Source organism: Pagrus major, chromosome 9 (assembly GCF_040436345.1).
Source record: "Pagrus major chromosome 9, Pma_NU_1.0".
NCBI classification, from domain to species: domain Eukaryota; kingdom Metazoa; phylum Chordata; class Actinopteri; order Spariformes; family Sparidae; genus Pagrus; species Pagrus major.
The window spans coordinates 11,023,587-11,038,060 of NC_133223.1; positions in this window are offsets into that span (position 1 = coordinate 11,023,587).

Here is a 14,474-nt window from a genome sequence, read left to right on the forward strand (position 1 = left end):
GCACTGGTGTCATTTGAGGTACTGGTGAGGAAATAAATTATGCTTCAGGAAATCTGGTTGACGTGATAGATTAATGTGTTTAAATCAGGAGGTTATGTTTGGTGGTTGGTTTGTCAGCAGGATTGCGCAAAAACTAGTGAATGGACTTCCATGAAACTTGAAAAGAGGGTTGATCTCAGCTTAACTTTTGGCACGGTTCCGGATAAAGGCACGGATCCGGGAATTTTTTTTTCACTTTCTTTAACATTGTGAGATAGGGTGGTTTTCAACATTTTGTTAATTTCTGGGGGAATAATGCATGGCTCTTGATAAAAAAGTGAGCTTGTACAATTTAATGCAGACCCTTAAAAAAATCTGTATCGAGTGGATTTAAGTATGTTCTGATAGAGGGAAGTCCTTTTTCAGCCGTTACATGAACTAATCGGGACAGAAAACTGCAAATACCACCAATGTGCAGCTGAGATAATGGGTATTTAAAAAGGTACCAGTGGTGATTGAATTCAAAGGGACTGATGCCCTAAAACACAAACTTTATCATAGTGACTTTTTTTTTTTTCCTGAAAATGATAAAATCTTTTCACAGCCAGATCACAGGGTAACAGGGACGCTTGTCTGGTAGGAAATGTTGCTCTTGAACTTTTTAGATGTAATATTTCATTGCTGTAAACAACACTGTTTTTTTTTTATTCCTTCAATTCGATTCCTTCCTACTAAACTAAACTCAACTAAAGTCTAAACTTGGGCAAATAACATCCAAATATTGTGAGAGATCTGAAGAAAAAAAATCTGAAGTATACATGTGTATGTATTTTATCTGAACTGACACTTTCAAGCACCACAATCTAACTTAATCTGATTAAGTGACTACTGCAAATAACAGTTATTTGGTTACCCATTAATATCCTGATTATTTTCTTGATTATTGAATTATTTTGTTTATAAAAGTAAGAGAAGCTTGTTACAGGTACCCACAGTCCAAGGTTAATCCTTCAAATGTCAGATCAACAGTCTTCAGTTGTCAAACAGTATTGAAAGATACTCAGTTTACAGCAATATAAAACAGAAACAAGTAGAAAATCTCAGATTTGAGAAACTGGAGCAAGCAAATGTCTGTGATTTTTGCTTTAAAAAATGACAAAGTTAACCTTTTAATCATTGAAATAGTTGCAGAATATTTTTCCTTCAGTTGACTTATTGAGTGGTCCTTGCAGCTCTAGAAGTGACCATATTGAGATACATAAATGCCGTGTAGTGTGATCCCATCATAACAGCCATCTACAGTCATCTAATGCCTGATAATGTGGTATTAACTGGTTACACTGAAGTAGCAGAGAAAGTGCCGTCTTCCTTCATCAAAGTCCTTTTCCATCGTCCTCACATGAATTTGAGCCGCAACTGAGAGAGTAAATTAATTTTCCACGTAGACCAGAGGGATTAATTCACTTACAGTCCCCAGAGCTCATCGCAGGCTCGCCTCAGTGGAGACAGCGAGGGGGCTCAGTGTGTAGCTGGGCTGGATGAGGAGATCCAGCAAAGCTCTTCCTGGCCCCGGCTGTCTTAACCCCCCCACCTCAGATATCATCCTCATTTCCTCCAACTCCTCTTCCTTCTTCTTGCCCATCTCGTCCTCTGGACCGGGGGAGAGGCTGTCTCTCTTTTCCTTCCCCCTCCTATCCCTTCCAGCTTCCTTCATCCCCCCACTCACAGTCAGAGAAGAGACGCTCCCCTCATTCTCCTTTTCGTAGTACAAGTCTCAATTATGCATAAACTCGTCAGTTTGACCGTTCAAAGAGGAATGACATGGAATCCAGTGGAGAGGGCTGTCTGAAGATATATCTCAGGCGGTGACAACAGGAAGCTTAATACATGTCTTAGTGACTGTCCTGTCTCTCACACTCACTCCTGTGTGACCCATCCTCACAGTCATATCATTAAACATATCTGATAGAAGTTAAACCCAGCTAGCAACTAAAATACCACAACACACCCCTGTGATATATTTTTACATCTGCCTACCCGCTGCTGCAGCGGCTGGGCTCCATGGTTAGCTTAAATGAAGCTGCCTGCAGGAGTTTTCTTGACCTCAGATTACCACTACGATGTTGATATCAACATTATCTAAGGCTGCGGTGAACCCCACACCGAACTGCCATCCAAGCTCTGTTGGTATTATATTATTGTGGTACAAAATGTTTGGCTCCGAGCTTTATTGCATTTACATTTTTCCTACCAAGTCCTCATTTCTTGCATGTTTAAATGAGATTGTGAGGGGGAGACCACCCCAGCCTCTGCTGTCTTGTTCTCTCTATCTTCCCCTCTGTTTTTTTCCTTTCATCTGAGTCCAACTGTACCTTCTTTGTGAGACGGCATGAGTAAATGGTTCTGTCAGGCCTCTTGAGTGGATTAAAGTGGCCTTCAATTACCTTCATCATTGACCTCATGAAGCTGGTTAACTGCAAAATCCTTAACCCTAAACTCAGTCATTGTACGCTCTAATGCGGTCATACACACACACACACACACACACACACACACACACACACACACACACACACACACACACACACACACACACACACACACACACACGGGGCAACAAACACACATTTTCATTCACAACATTATAAAGGGGATAAAAATGGGAAGGAAAGATCTATAATGAAAAAATAGGTTAGGGCTAAAATAATTCATTCTGGAAGTTTCCCTTTTTTCCGATTTTGGTTGAGATCAAAGCGTGGTTTCAGGTCTAATTAACCAAACGAATGCAGATCCCAGACCTTCTGGCTGCGGGTAAGGCCTTGGAGGGATCCCTCGCTGAAAATCCACATCAGATTTAAATAATTAATATGACACCTTGAGCTCAGCACAGAAAGAGGGGCTCCATGTTGGAGTTTAGAACAATGTCACTGCCAAGTGTAATGCTGTTTGTCTCCATGAAAATGAGCAGGGGGAGAAAGCAGCCACTCCATTGTACGGCCTCCTTGGCGGATCAGGGGACTGCTCTCTCCTTTGTCATGCTAACAGGGAGCTTTAAGGGGCCGTTGGTAAAGAAGGCCTGCGGCCTGCGCTCCATTCCTGGCTGGGCCTGGCTGAAGCAAGCTGGGCCTGGCTCTGGGGACCTGGAGCTGGGGTCATTTTATGGTTTTTAATCCTCTTAATCCCCGTTAGAAGGGGCTTGGTGGAGACAAATCCGCTCCCAGAGGTCCTTAGGATTCAAACGCTGCGCTTGAGCAACTGTATCATTTGATAACAACAATGGTGGAGGATAGAGAGAGAAAGGGAGAGGGACAGACGGGAAGAGAAATAGGAAGAAAGATCGAAATCCACATCGTGATTGAGAGATATAGATTTTTATCTTTGCCCTCTGGTTATTAGCTCTCCTCCTCATCAGTTACCTCTAGCACTTTTGTCTGTCAAAGTTTGTGTCAAGGTGGATCAACCGTGTCTGTGACACATACATATATAAACACTTGGTCTGAATCTCATGCTAATGACCCTTATGTTGCCCTGTGGTCCATTAAGAAATGCAGCGCGTCCTCGGTTCCCCGTGCGGACAGCACATCGTTTTCAGAGCTAGAAGAGACTGGGGAGCTGGGGATAATCCAGAGGGCCCTATTCAAATTAATACACTCCTGTTAACCTCATCTCAGACAAGCTCTCTTCATTATCACTCAATTAAAACTGCATATTTGAACAGGCCTGGGCTGGAGAGGCCTCAGACTGTCTGAGCTTAGTGACCGACCGGTTGAGCCAGGAGGGAGGGAGGCCACGGTGGGACATAAAAACACAGATCAGGAGGAACAGGGGCATATAGGACACTAACTAATCAGAAAGGTGCATGATTGTGACACAAGGAGACACAATATACCAGCTGGACGTCTGATAAATAATTAGAAGCAGATTAATTATTTGCTGTGGTATACTTGTTGCCAACATTGCATTTTTCCACATGGATTGAATGACACAGCTAAAATCCTGGGCTCCATATTTCATTGCTCGTTTTAAATGCCTGCTTTAGGATTGTACCTTTTGGTTGGGCAGAGGGTCAGCAGGCCGCTTCTGAAACATACTCCCTTTCAGAGAACACTCTGGCTTCTCTGTCATTTCTAATTGAAAGAATGTGACAGGGGATGGTTAGCTTGAGTCACAATTGGCCATGGCTCACCGAGGAACCCAAACATAGTCCTGAACGTTCCTTTCGTGGAGAATGACATGAGACAATGTGAGTTTGTGGTCAGCCATTTTTTGACGGCACAAACCAAAGCATGGAATGAGGCAGAGGAATGGAGAAATGCTGAGGGAGGGAAAGTGAACTGCACAAATAAGTTTTAGTCTGTAAACTGACAGATTTTAACCACCCTTCTGTCATTGTTCTATGTTTCCAAATAAGCACATAGTTCTTTGGTTATTTGCCGTTTTCTTCCCCGACTCCTCCTTTTTCCCTCACATTGCCAACCAGCTCTTTCCTGCTAATGTACCCGGAGTGGAGTGTGGGGTTGAGTACCTTCAGTGTTGAGCCCTGGTGTGGGAACAGGCTAGCTGTCTGTGTTCTGCATATAGCCTGCAGCCAAAGACTGAGGAAGAGCGAGCAAAACAACAACCACAAGTCTGGCCTGTCTGCAGAATGCCAGGACTGCTTAGTGGTTGGCAGCCTCCAACACACCAGGGGTACACTGCTGTCATTCGCTGGGAAGAAATGCTTGAGATCCCAAATTCCACAGACAGGGCACATGTTACTTGGAATGAAGAGGGTAAATCACTCCCCCCAGTTTGCATACGTAATGTTGGGGCTGGATGATGATGATAGTCTGCAGGTACTTACTTCACGGCTGAAATCTCAAAACATCCCAGAGTGGAGCAGGGTGGGCTAGCTTACAGCAGCTGGAAGTATTTATCTTATAAAATCTGTACAATGTTCTTGAAAGGTTTCAGAACCACTACAGCTGCTTCTTTGACAGACATAATTGTTTTGTATTCTTTCTGGCCCTCAGTATTGGGAGTGCCGTTATCAGTTCTGGGTATCGGTTCAATTTTGTATTATTTCCCTTATTGATTCCTGATCAATTTTGATCGAGCTAGCTGTGGTAACTGTCAAATATTTGTTTTCATTCAGGTTGTCTTCGTCAAAGAAAGAAACGTGTTAGGCCCGCCTGTGCAGCACTAATGTTATTATAACATATTAACCCTCAGTGATGGACATGCTTGGTTGGGAAGCCATGGCACTTGAGTGTAGAGTGTCATGGACTTTAAGCCTATGTTGCATAAAAAGATGTTACAGCATATTGCTTGTGTTCCCACTCTTGAAATAGTAATTTTACAGACATTATAACTACTGCTGTTGTCATCTTTTTCCATCTGTCTTGAAATGAAGCCACACTTTGGACCGCAATGATTTCTTCTTGTTTTATTTGATTTTGAAGTCACCGTTTTGCAACACACAAATGTCATAAAAACATGCCGGCATCGTCAAAAGGAATTTATAAGCTCGGAGGCATACAATTCCAGTGGATCGGACAATATGGAAGCAGTTGTCAGTGGTTGAGGTTCTCACTTCCCATCACTACTGACTATCCAGTAATCAAGTGCTGTTTGCCTTTTAAAGCATTGAAGCAGTCCTTGTCAACTTGTGAACGTAGGAAACATCACATGATTACGTGATTTTACCAGATACTTTGTTTGCCTTCAAATGGCTGTTAGCGAATGGAGGATATATCAATTGATCCACACCAAAAAAAAACAAAACAATGCAATATGGAAATAATCAAAGGTACAAATTCCCCCACTTGCTTCAGTTCAGTAGCCTGAATTCTTCATCACATATCAGATAAATATAGGTACCATTTTATCAAGCTGGGTCATAAACTTAAGATCATGAGGAGACAATGCTCTGCTCCTTCCGGTGTGTGCCATGGGACCTTATTTCAGAAAAAAAAAAATGGATCAGTAGTCAATTAGGGGAGAGACAAATAATATTTGCTGCAGTTATGCAAAAGGAGAATTAATCAGATTTATGGACTGGCTAATATACAGGACAGACTCTACAGGGTTTCAGTTATGGATTTTGGTTTGTGTTAAATAAGATGATGTCACTTAGGTGACTGTCAGGTGTTTAGTCTTTCTAATTACGTATTTTCACAGTCTCATAGTTAGTTGATTGTGACAAACTGCAACTTTCTTGAGTTGAAATATTATCATTTAAAGTGTCAAACATCATAAGAGTAATTCATGGCACAAATGGGATCAAAATAATATTTTTCTCTCATCATTCACTTTACATATTTTTCTTCTGAATCATGGGACCTGATGGTCAACTGGATTAGGAACAACTTGGCCTCTCCAGAGAGCCTTCTGAATTAACCACGACATTTAGCCGCTGTGAGCCCAGGGCTTCATAGTTGGAAAGGAAGCGCAGGTTCAGCTGAACCATCAAGTCCTCTGAAAGACCACGTTCATAGACTTCATCCTTTAAAAATTCAAGCCCCTGAGCTGAGGCACAGCTTAGACACATTATGAGTGAAGACACAAAGAGAAGACATCTGCACTGGACTTGATTAGCAATATCTGGGAAAAACCATACAAACCTGCATAACCACTTTTACCAAGGACGTCAGCGAAAAAGTGACTGAAAACATCAGCTGTGATAGATCTGTCCTGGCACCCTCTGATATGTTTTTAAGAATATTACCTGAGGAAGGTATGAGGAGCGCTGCGTTGTTAATAAAGTGGGAAGGAATGTGCAGGATTTTTGGGTTCTTTCACAACCAAAGATGTGAGAAATAAAGTTGCCACTGGGAATGTTTTATAGAGCTCCATAATAAACAATTATTACAGTAGCATGAGGGTACAATCTTTCACAAAGCCCACTAATGAAATGAATTCCCGGCGTCTACAGAGTTCACAGTGCAAGTTTGACCCTGTTGTCCTCTCCACAGTGGCAGCTAAAACTAAAAAGGCCGTTCGGAGCAGCAGATTGCCATTTCCATCTGGTGGATTTGCCGTGCGACACAGGAAGACGTGTGAACATCTTTCCGTAATTGCGGTTTCATAAAGAACGGCCGTGTCAATTGTTACGCCGCTCTCGCTGCACACACATTGTTTCACACTGTGGGTTGTTTGCCTTTGTCAGGTCTTAAGTCCTAACTCGACATGCTTTGATCAGGGCTGCTTTCACCACCCTCATGTTTCTATAGCCTTTGAGAAAGAGAAACACAGGCAAGAAACCTGTGTAATGAGCATAGTATGCGTGCTTGTGTATACGTGCGCTTTATGATTCCGAGTTCATTTCAAATACTTGGTTCTTACTGGGAGTGCAGCTGAGAGCGAAAACACTGCTTGTTGGTGTGTGTGTGTGTGTGTGTATATGTATGTATTGATGTGTGTTTCCATGTGCGTTGACAGCCTTTGAGCCAGTTCTCGCCTTCACTAAAAACGCTTAGGGCACAAAGCAGCCTTCCCCCCTCTGCTCCTGAGCACAGGCCCTGCTCTCGCTCTCTGACAGGAGCTGAAGGTAAGCACCAAAGACATCCTGACACACGCGCGTAAAAGCACTTTTGATGCGGGGAAAATGGACCGCTTTGCAGTGTACAAATAACAGCAAAATGTCAACAGAACGAGCCGAGTCCGACGGGAGGCAACAACACAAGCCAGGTTCAGATGATATTACAGCGAACAAAACATGAGCGTCAACCACCAAAGGCCCTTTGCTTGTCTACCTCGATCTTCGCATTGTTTTGACTTTGTCTGTTTATCAAGCCAAGCTTTTCTCCCACATTCAATCAGAAATGTGATAACTTACAGGAACGTGGCAAAGGAAACACACAACAGGGGAAAAAAGAAGGCAACACAATAAATGTAAGTGTTCATTAATTGGGAAGAAAAAACAAAATATTTGCTTGGTTTTGGATCTCTCACCTTTTTTCCACCCCAAATGCCAGTTCCAAAATGCTGCTGATCTTGTCACTGCAAACTCAACTGAAGGCCTGCATACTTGGCAGTGACTCACATGTTGGTATTTACTTCCACATACAACAGGTACATTTTTGTGAATTGTACTGAGTTCAGTCAGGCTGTTAAGACACAATGGGGGGATTAGGTTCATTCAATTAAAACTTAATTGAAAATAAAGATGTTGCAGAGAAGTCTCTATCTATCTATCTATCTATCTATCTATCTATCTATCTATCTATCTATCTATCTATCTATCTATCTATCTATCTATCTATCTATCTATCTAATCTTCTTAATCTCAACAAAAGTAGTATCACATTCATCCTCATAACTCTCAACAGGATGACTGTCATTTTATTTTCCTGTTGACTTTACCCATCTATATCTACCTGTCAATTTTTATCTTCACACATTTCCTGTAACTCCTTACCCCTTTTCCCCGCAACACCTCCCCCATCTGTCTGTCTGTACTGTTTTTCCGGTGAGGTGTGTTCGGTCGAGGTGCCGGGGGTCAGGGCCCAGCGATGATCTGGAAGATAAGTGTCTGCTCTAACCCAGGGCTACACCTGTAGGTCACTGCAGGGGGATGCTAATCCCTCAGCCGCCCGCTAATACTGATGATCTGCATCTGAGACCCGCTCCCCTGGGAGTGTGTTTGTGCGTGTGCGCCTGATGCTGGTGTGTGTTTGGTTGTGGGGGCTGACAGATGAGGCAACAGGGGGCCCAGCAACCCGTGTCTGTGTATGTGTGTCTCATATGGGGGATGGGAGAAATGATTTCATTCTGTGTGTGAGTGTTTATGTGTGTATATGTGAGCGTAAGCAAGGGTGGAGCTATCTTTAAGGGATGCTGGGAGGGTAACTGGTCCGTTTTTCTTGGCCTCCACCTTCAGAAGGGGCTTGGATGCTCAGATCCTGGACTGAATAATTTGTCACCTATTTACATGGAGCCAAGAACTGGAAAAATGGCAAGAGCAGGTGGCCTCTCTCTCTCTCTCTCTCTCTCTCTCTCTCTCTCTCTGTCTCTTCCTTGTGCAGAGACAGAAGCATCTGGCTGCAAACATCCCCCCATCCCCTTCTCTTCTCCTGGGGCTCACTTTCAATGCATTGCAATGTCTTTTTGTATAAAATAAGAGGGGAAACAATCAATTCCCCCTGAAAGAAAAAACAAAAAATTGAAGTCAGAGCATTAAAGGAAAAATTTGTTTAGTTTAGTTGCCCACACAACTTTTCTGGAGCTTCACAGCAAAACAGCATTGCAGAATTCTCCTAAACCACTGATGTAGATGGGGACTTGTTTTAAAATGTAGAATATAAGTATGAATACAAAAATATAATGAAAAGCTCTTACAGCTGGTATTGCTTTATCCAAGTCTCCGTAATCTCCGGGCTCCTAAATTGGTTTGAAAATATGTTATTTGCACCCTTGATTCGCGGCCAAGCATTGAGGAAACACTCAATATTTCTCCATATTTTCAGTATTAGCTCTTTATCCAGCAGCTACATGCTAGATGTTCAGTAAAACACAGAGAACACACAGGACAGGCTGGACTGTGCTCCACAGACAGTGCATGCTCTGCTGCACAGAATTGCCACCTGCGTGTGTGTGTGCATCTTGACCTCCAGTGCAGTGAAAACCTGGTCGGGTCACAGTGACACTGTTGAGTTAAAAATCAACTACAGACCCAGTTTTCAAAAGACAAGTGACTGAGTGAAACTGAATCATCCTTCAGCCTGTTACACTGAACAACACCCGACCAGATGTGTTCCAGAGCAATAGCAGTAATACAGATCACAGATGTGTTTATAATGAAACACTATCACAGACTAAGTACTTCTTCACAGTTCAGTGGTTCCTCTCATTTTTTAGAATAACATGTCAAACACCTGATTTGGCTGAATTATATGATGTAATGATAAGATCCTGTTCTTGTTATAGCTCATCAAAAACATTCTTTGTTTCAAGCAATATTGGATTGAATTCTAGAAATTTGGAGCAGGGATGATCATCAGACTAACTAATCTGTTTAGCAAGTTCATCAAATGACAGCAGACGAAACATCACGGGTCCTTGTAGATCACTCTAAATACAACCCAGAAACAGCTTCAGTAAACTAAATGGTTTCTGCTCCTAAATTCATACAACCATATAATAAATCCAAAGTATTCAACAGCAGCCAGTGGTGTAGGTTTTACCCATCACCCTCAAAAAACAGAACAGTTACCCTGTGACATCATGCAGTCAGTGAGAATAGTTACTTACTGAAAATATAGTTGAACATGTACACTGCTGTCATTAACATAAAGACTCGTACAGTCCCTCCCCTGTGACAGTGAAGGGTTCTTTACTGAGAAGGGTGAGCCTGGCAGCGAGAGCCTGTGAGCCTCTGAGAAGGGTGAATAAAATCTAAAGCAACAGACGGATAGCCACACACAGTTGCAAATCTCAGGCAGGGCAGGAGTGCAGCAAAAGTCATGTGTAAAAGGACAAAGGCGTACTTGCAATAAAGCTAAATGCTTAGCCTTGATTAATTAAAGGCCATTTACATTTGTGGGCACATGAATTTGAGCACATATTTTTAGATTCTTATAAACTTCTATGAATCTATTTCACATGTATAGATGAATGCACATCTCTAAATACACTTTCACAAATCTGAGTGTGCTCATTTGGATTGAGATGCGGTTCTCCAACTCTCCACACACATCTGCAGACAATTCTACCACAATACTACCACATATGACATGAAAGATGACAAGTTGAAATTACTGAGATTAAGTTAGGGACTGTGGGAAAGTGCATGCATGCTGCAAAGAAAGCTGTTTATATTTATGTCAATTACTCTCTCATTGTTTCATAGACAATACAATTTTTTTCGTTTGGACTCCCTCACATAGCATGAACAACCTCATTTAAAACAAACAAAAGAAATCATGCAGTATGGCCAAACTAATCTGATTGTTAACCTCACTGTTAAAATGTTACATCATATCCCCCCCAGACCATTATTAATTATTCGACTCAGTTTGGACTTTAATATAAATGCTTGGTAAAAATCTTCCTTTTCTTGTTTCGGCTGCTCCCTGTGTGGGGTCAACACAGTGGATAATCTGTGTCCATCCCGATATTTGGAAATATAAATGACAGTAGAAAACAATTTAATACGGAAAATGAAGCAATCTTGGTGATTCCTAACTTGACTTTTCACCCGTCCACCACAAAATGTAAAGACAGATATTTTTGTGACATGAACAGATGCAGTAGGAGCTTTTTGTTACACCACATTATTGCAGCTCACAACAAGAAGATGGTTGAGACATTACCAGGCATCTCCATTAATTTATTACAGAAAGTTAACAATACACAAGATGTAGGCCATGACAGAGACAAAGATAAATAACTGAGATATCGGCCTGGAGCTTCATGCTTCCTCAGACTTTTGCATACAGACTAATTCCTGCTGTTTCTAAACAGGTCCAATAATAAAACACGTGGCCATCAATATTCAACTGGTCAAACAGATCACGGTTACAGGTAGCTAAAATGACTGACAGGCTTAACAACCTCTGTTTTACAGCATAGCATGTGTTTTAGCATAATGGAAATCACAGTGATTGTGATGTAACCAGCATTTATCTCCATCTTTGCACTCGATCTGAACTTACTACACCGAACAATATCATCACAGCTGCTCACCGTGCCTGTTACAGTATATTAGAGTCAAATATTTACGGTGCTACCAGTAAGAAAAATTCCAAATGTTGGAGGGAGAGAGAGAAAGTTAATATGAGGCGGTGAGAACAGGCGAAACATTACTTGATTAGGTGCGCAGTTGGGAAAGAAAAAGGTGATTGGGTCTGTCCTCAGGCTACCTAACTCCATACTCACACACACATACATGCTGGTGCTGCATGCTAATCATATTTCACCCCATCACTAAACACACATTCATATTTGAAGGTTTATCCCAGGCGGCCATTTCAAATTATTATGTATGTGATTCCAACCACACAGAGCACAGAAAGTGTTTACTCTCTTCATTGAGGCGCTGGATAAGTTGAGAGCAGAAGCTAAGTGTACTACAGTCTATGGCAGAAGAATAAACATTTTCCTTTATAGCCTGAGGACCCACTTTTCATCTGTCAAGCATGTTTTAATAATTAATCTGTTTAATACACACACAGCATCTGCTGGGTACAACTCCCATCCTCCCATTCAAACTGACTAGCACAGCTGCCACTGTTTGGGTGTACTGTACAGGTCTGGAATATGATAAGATGTTTTTTTCCTCTCCTTTGCTATACACAGACAGAACACCGCTATGCATGCTGACATACAGTATATAGACACACATGCACAAACTTGTATATGCACACACTCTTGCAAAATAGTCCATGCTGAAGGGGTGAAGCCCTCGTTGTGGGCCTACTTTCCCTATGTATTTCTCCTTGGTGAACAGGCCAAATGGGGATTGTGTAAATTAAATACATTTCTTTTTCCGGCAGCAGAGAGAAATGATGCCAGATTAAGCCCATGAATATATACATGGGCCAGGGCTGACCTGTCTCCAGACGCCTGATTTCCCTGGAGGGGTGCTGACATGGTGAGGGGCTCCAGGGGTGTGTAGGTGTGTGTATGCATGTGCGTGCATTTGTGCTTGTGAGCGTTTGTGTGTGTGTGTGTGTGTGTGTGTGTGTGTGTATGTTGCTCAGTGCACCTCAGACAGAGGTGAGGAGATCTCTTGAACAGGTCCAAATTGAGCTTAATCTCATTCCTCATTGTGCTGGAACAGGAATGAAATTGCACAATTGCACTTTAATCGACGATCGAACTCCCGCTCCCCCTCCTCCCCCACCTCCTCTCCTCTCTCTCCCCTCCTTTTCATTTCTCTTGCCCGCTCTGTCTCTTTGTGTCCTTGGCCCTAAATTCCTTACATGGGCCGCTGGGCATGATTGCCCGTTAGTCTCTATTTTCTCCTCTTTTCTTTTTGTTCCAATGGAAGCATCTAATAATGTCTGTTCAAGCAATCAGGAGGTTAATGTGGTTAGGATAAGGGCAATCATAAACCAATAAAGGCCATCCGGATGTCCCGCTTCTCTTTCATTCCACATCTAATCCTGGGAGATTGTGATTTCGGGAATCCTCTGCTGCATCTGTTGCACTGGAGCGCGTCTCCATCATTGGCAGGAAGGATTCAGTCAGTCCCCTTGGGTTGATTACATGCACACACAGTCATTTGCACCACACAGGTGCTTCTGATTATCTAAGGTAGGAAACCTTTGCTCAGCTGAATATTAGCCATATGAAGGGCATTTGCCTTGCAAACAGTATAGAGAGCGAAAAAAGAAGAGATGTATTTAAAAAAAACTCTCAGTCGTCGTCTCCAAATCCTCACAGAACGATCATATTCAGCAGTTTGCCTTTTTGGTTCTCTCCCTGAGACGTCGTTCGCAAAAATCAAACAAACCGCAGTCTCCAGGAGAATCTATTTTTGTTATGAGTGAAACGAGTTGAGGACAACATCTGACTCCACTAAACTAACAACGACTGTGTAAGGATTACACAGAGCCGCGTCAGTAACCACAAAGAAACGCTCGGCTCCGTTGAATGCAGCTCAACCCTTAAGTCAACAGTCTTCACATGACGATGTGAGAGGAAGAAAACCTGTAGCAGCAACAAAAATGCAAGAACTGGTGCCATAAAAATGTTTTGAAGGTTGAGCAAATGGCTCAGCAAATTACATTTTTTTCTTATGAATTATCACATATTGTTATGTAGTTAAATTTGTATAGCCTGTAAATGTACAATCTTCAGCTGGAATCTGCACATGTGTATAATAGCACAATTATTATAAAACACACATTTCCTAGAGCAATTTAATGGTTTTACAGCATTATACTCAGATAATAATGATTTCTGCACATCAGAATGTGCATGTGAACATAATGAAAGGAAAGCGTGGAGAAAAACATACACCAAGGCGAGATGTGTCCCTGTTACATATTTAGAGAAAAAAAAATTGCAGGTACTTGAGCCATGTAAAATGTGTTGATTTGTTGCTCAAGGTGTTGGAACAAAACAATGCAACAAAGGTTCCCAGGCTGTTGTATCTGGGGTGGATGTACTCATTATGGCCCATAATGAAGGGCCCTGCTTACCGCTGTGCATCTACTAAGCAACACTGACGACCTACACACACACACACAGACATTCACACACATACATACACAGGCCAGGCCGCTGCCAGGCTGTCAAGTCCAAAAATAATTAGGCATCAAAATGAGTTTCCCTGTTTTTTTTTTTCTCCTCTCCTTGTTCATTTTATTCATGTGCTGGAACTCGGGAGACTGGCTAATGCAGTTAACATGCTCTCATCATGAATTTTCATTACACCATTACATGGGTACATTACAAGAGCAGGGGAGCTGTGACTACAGGGATGCCATCAACATGCACACACTGACAGAAACACACACACAAACACACAGATGTAGAAATCCCAGACACACATATACCCATGCATTTAT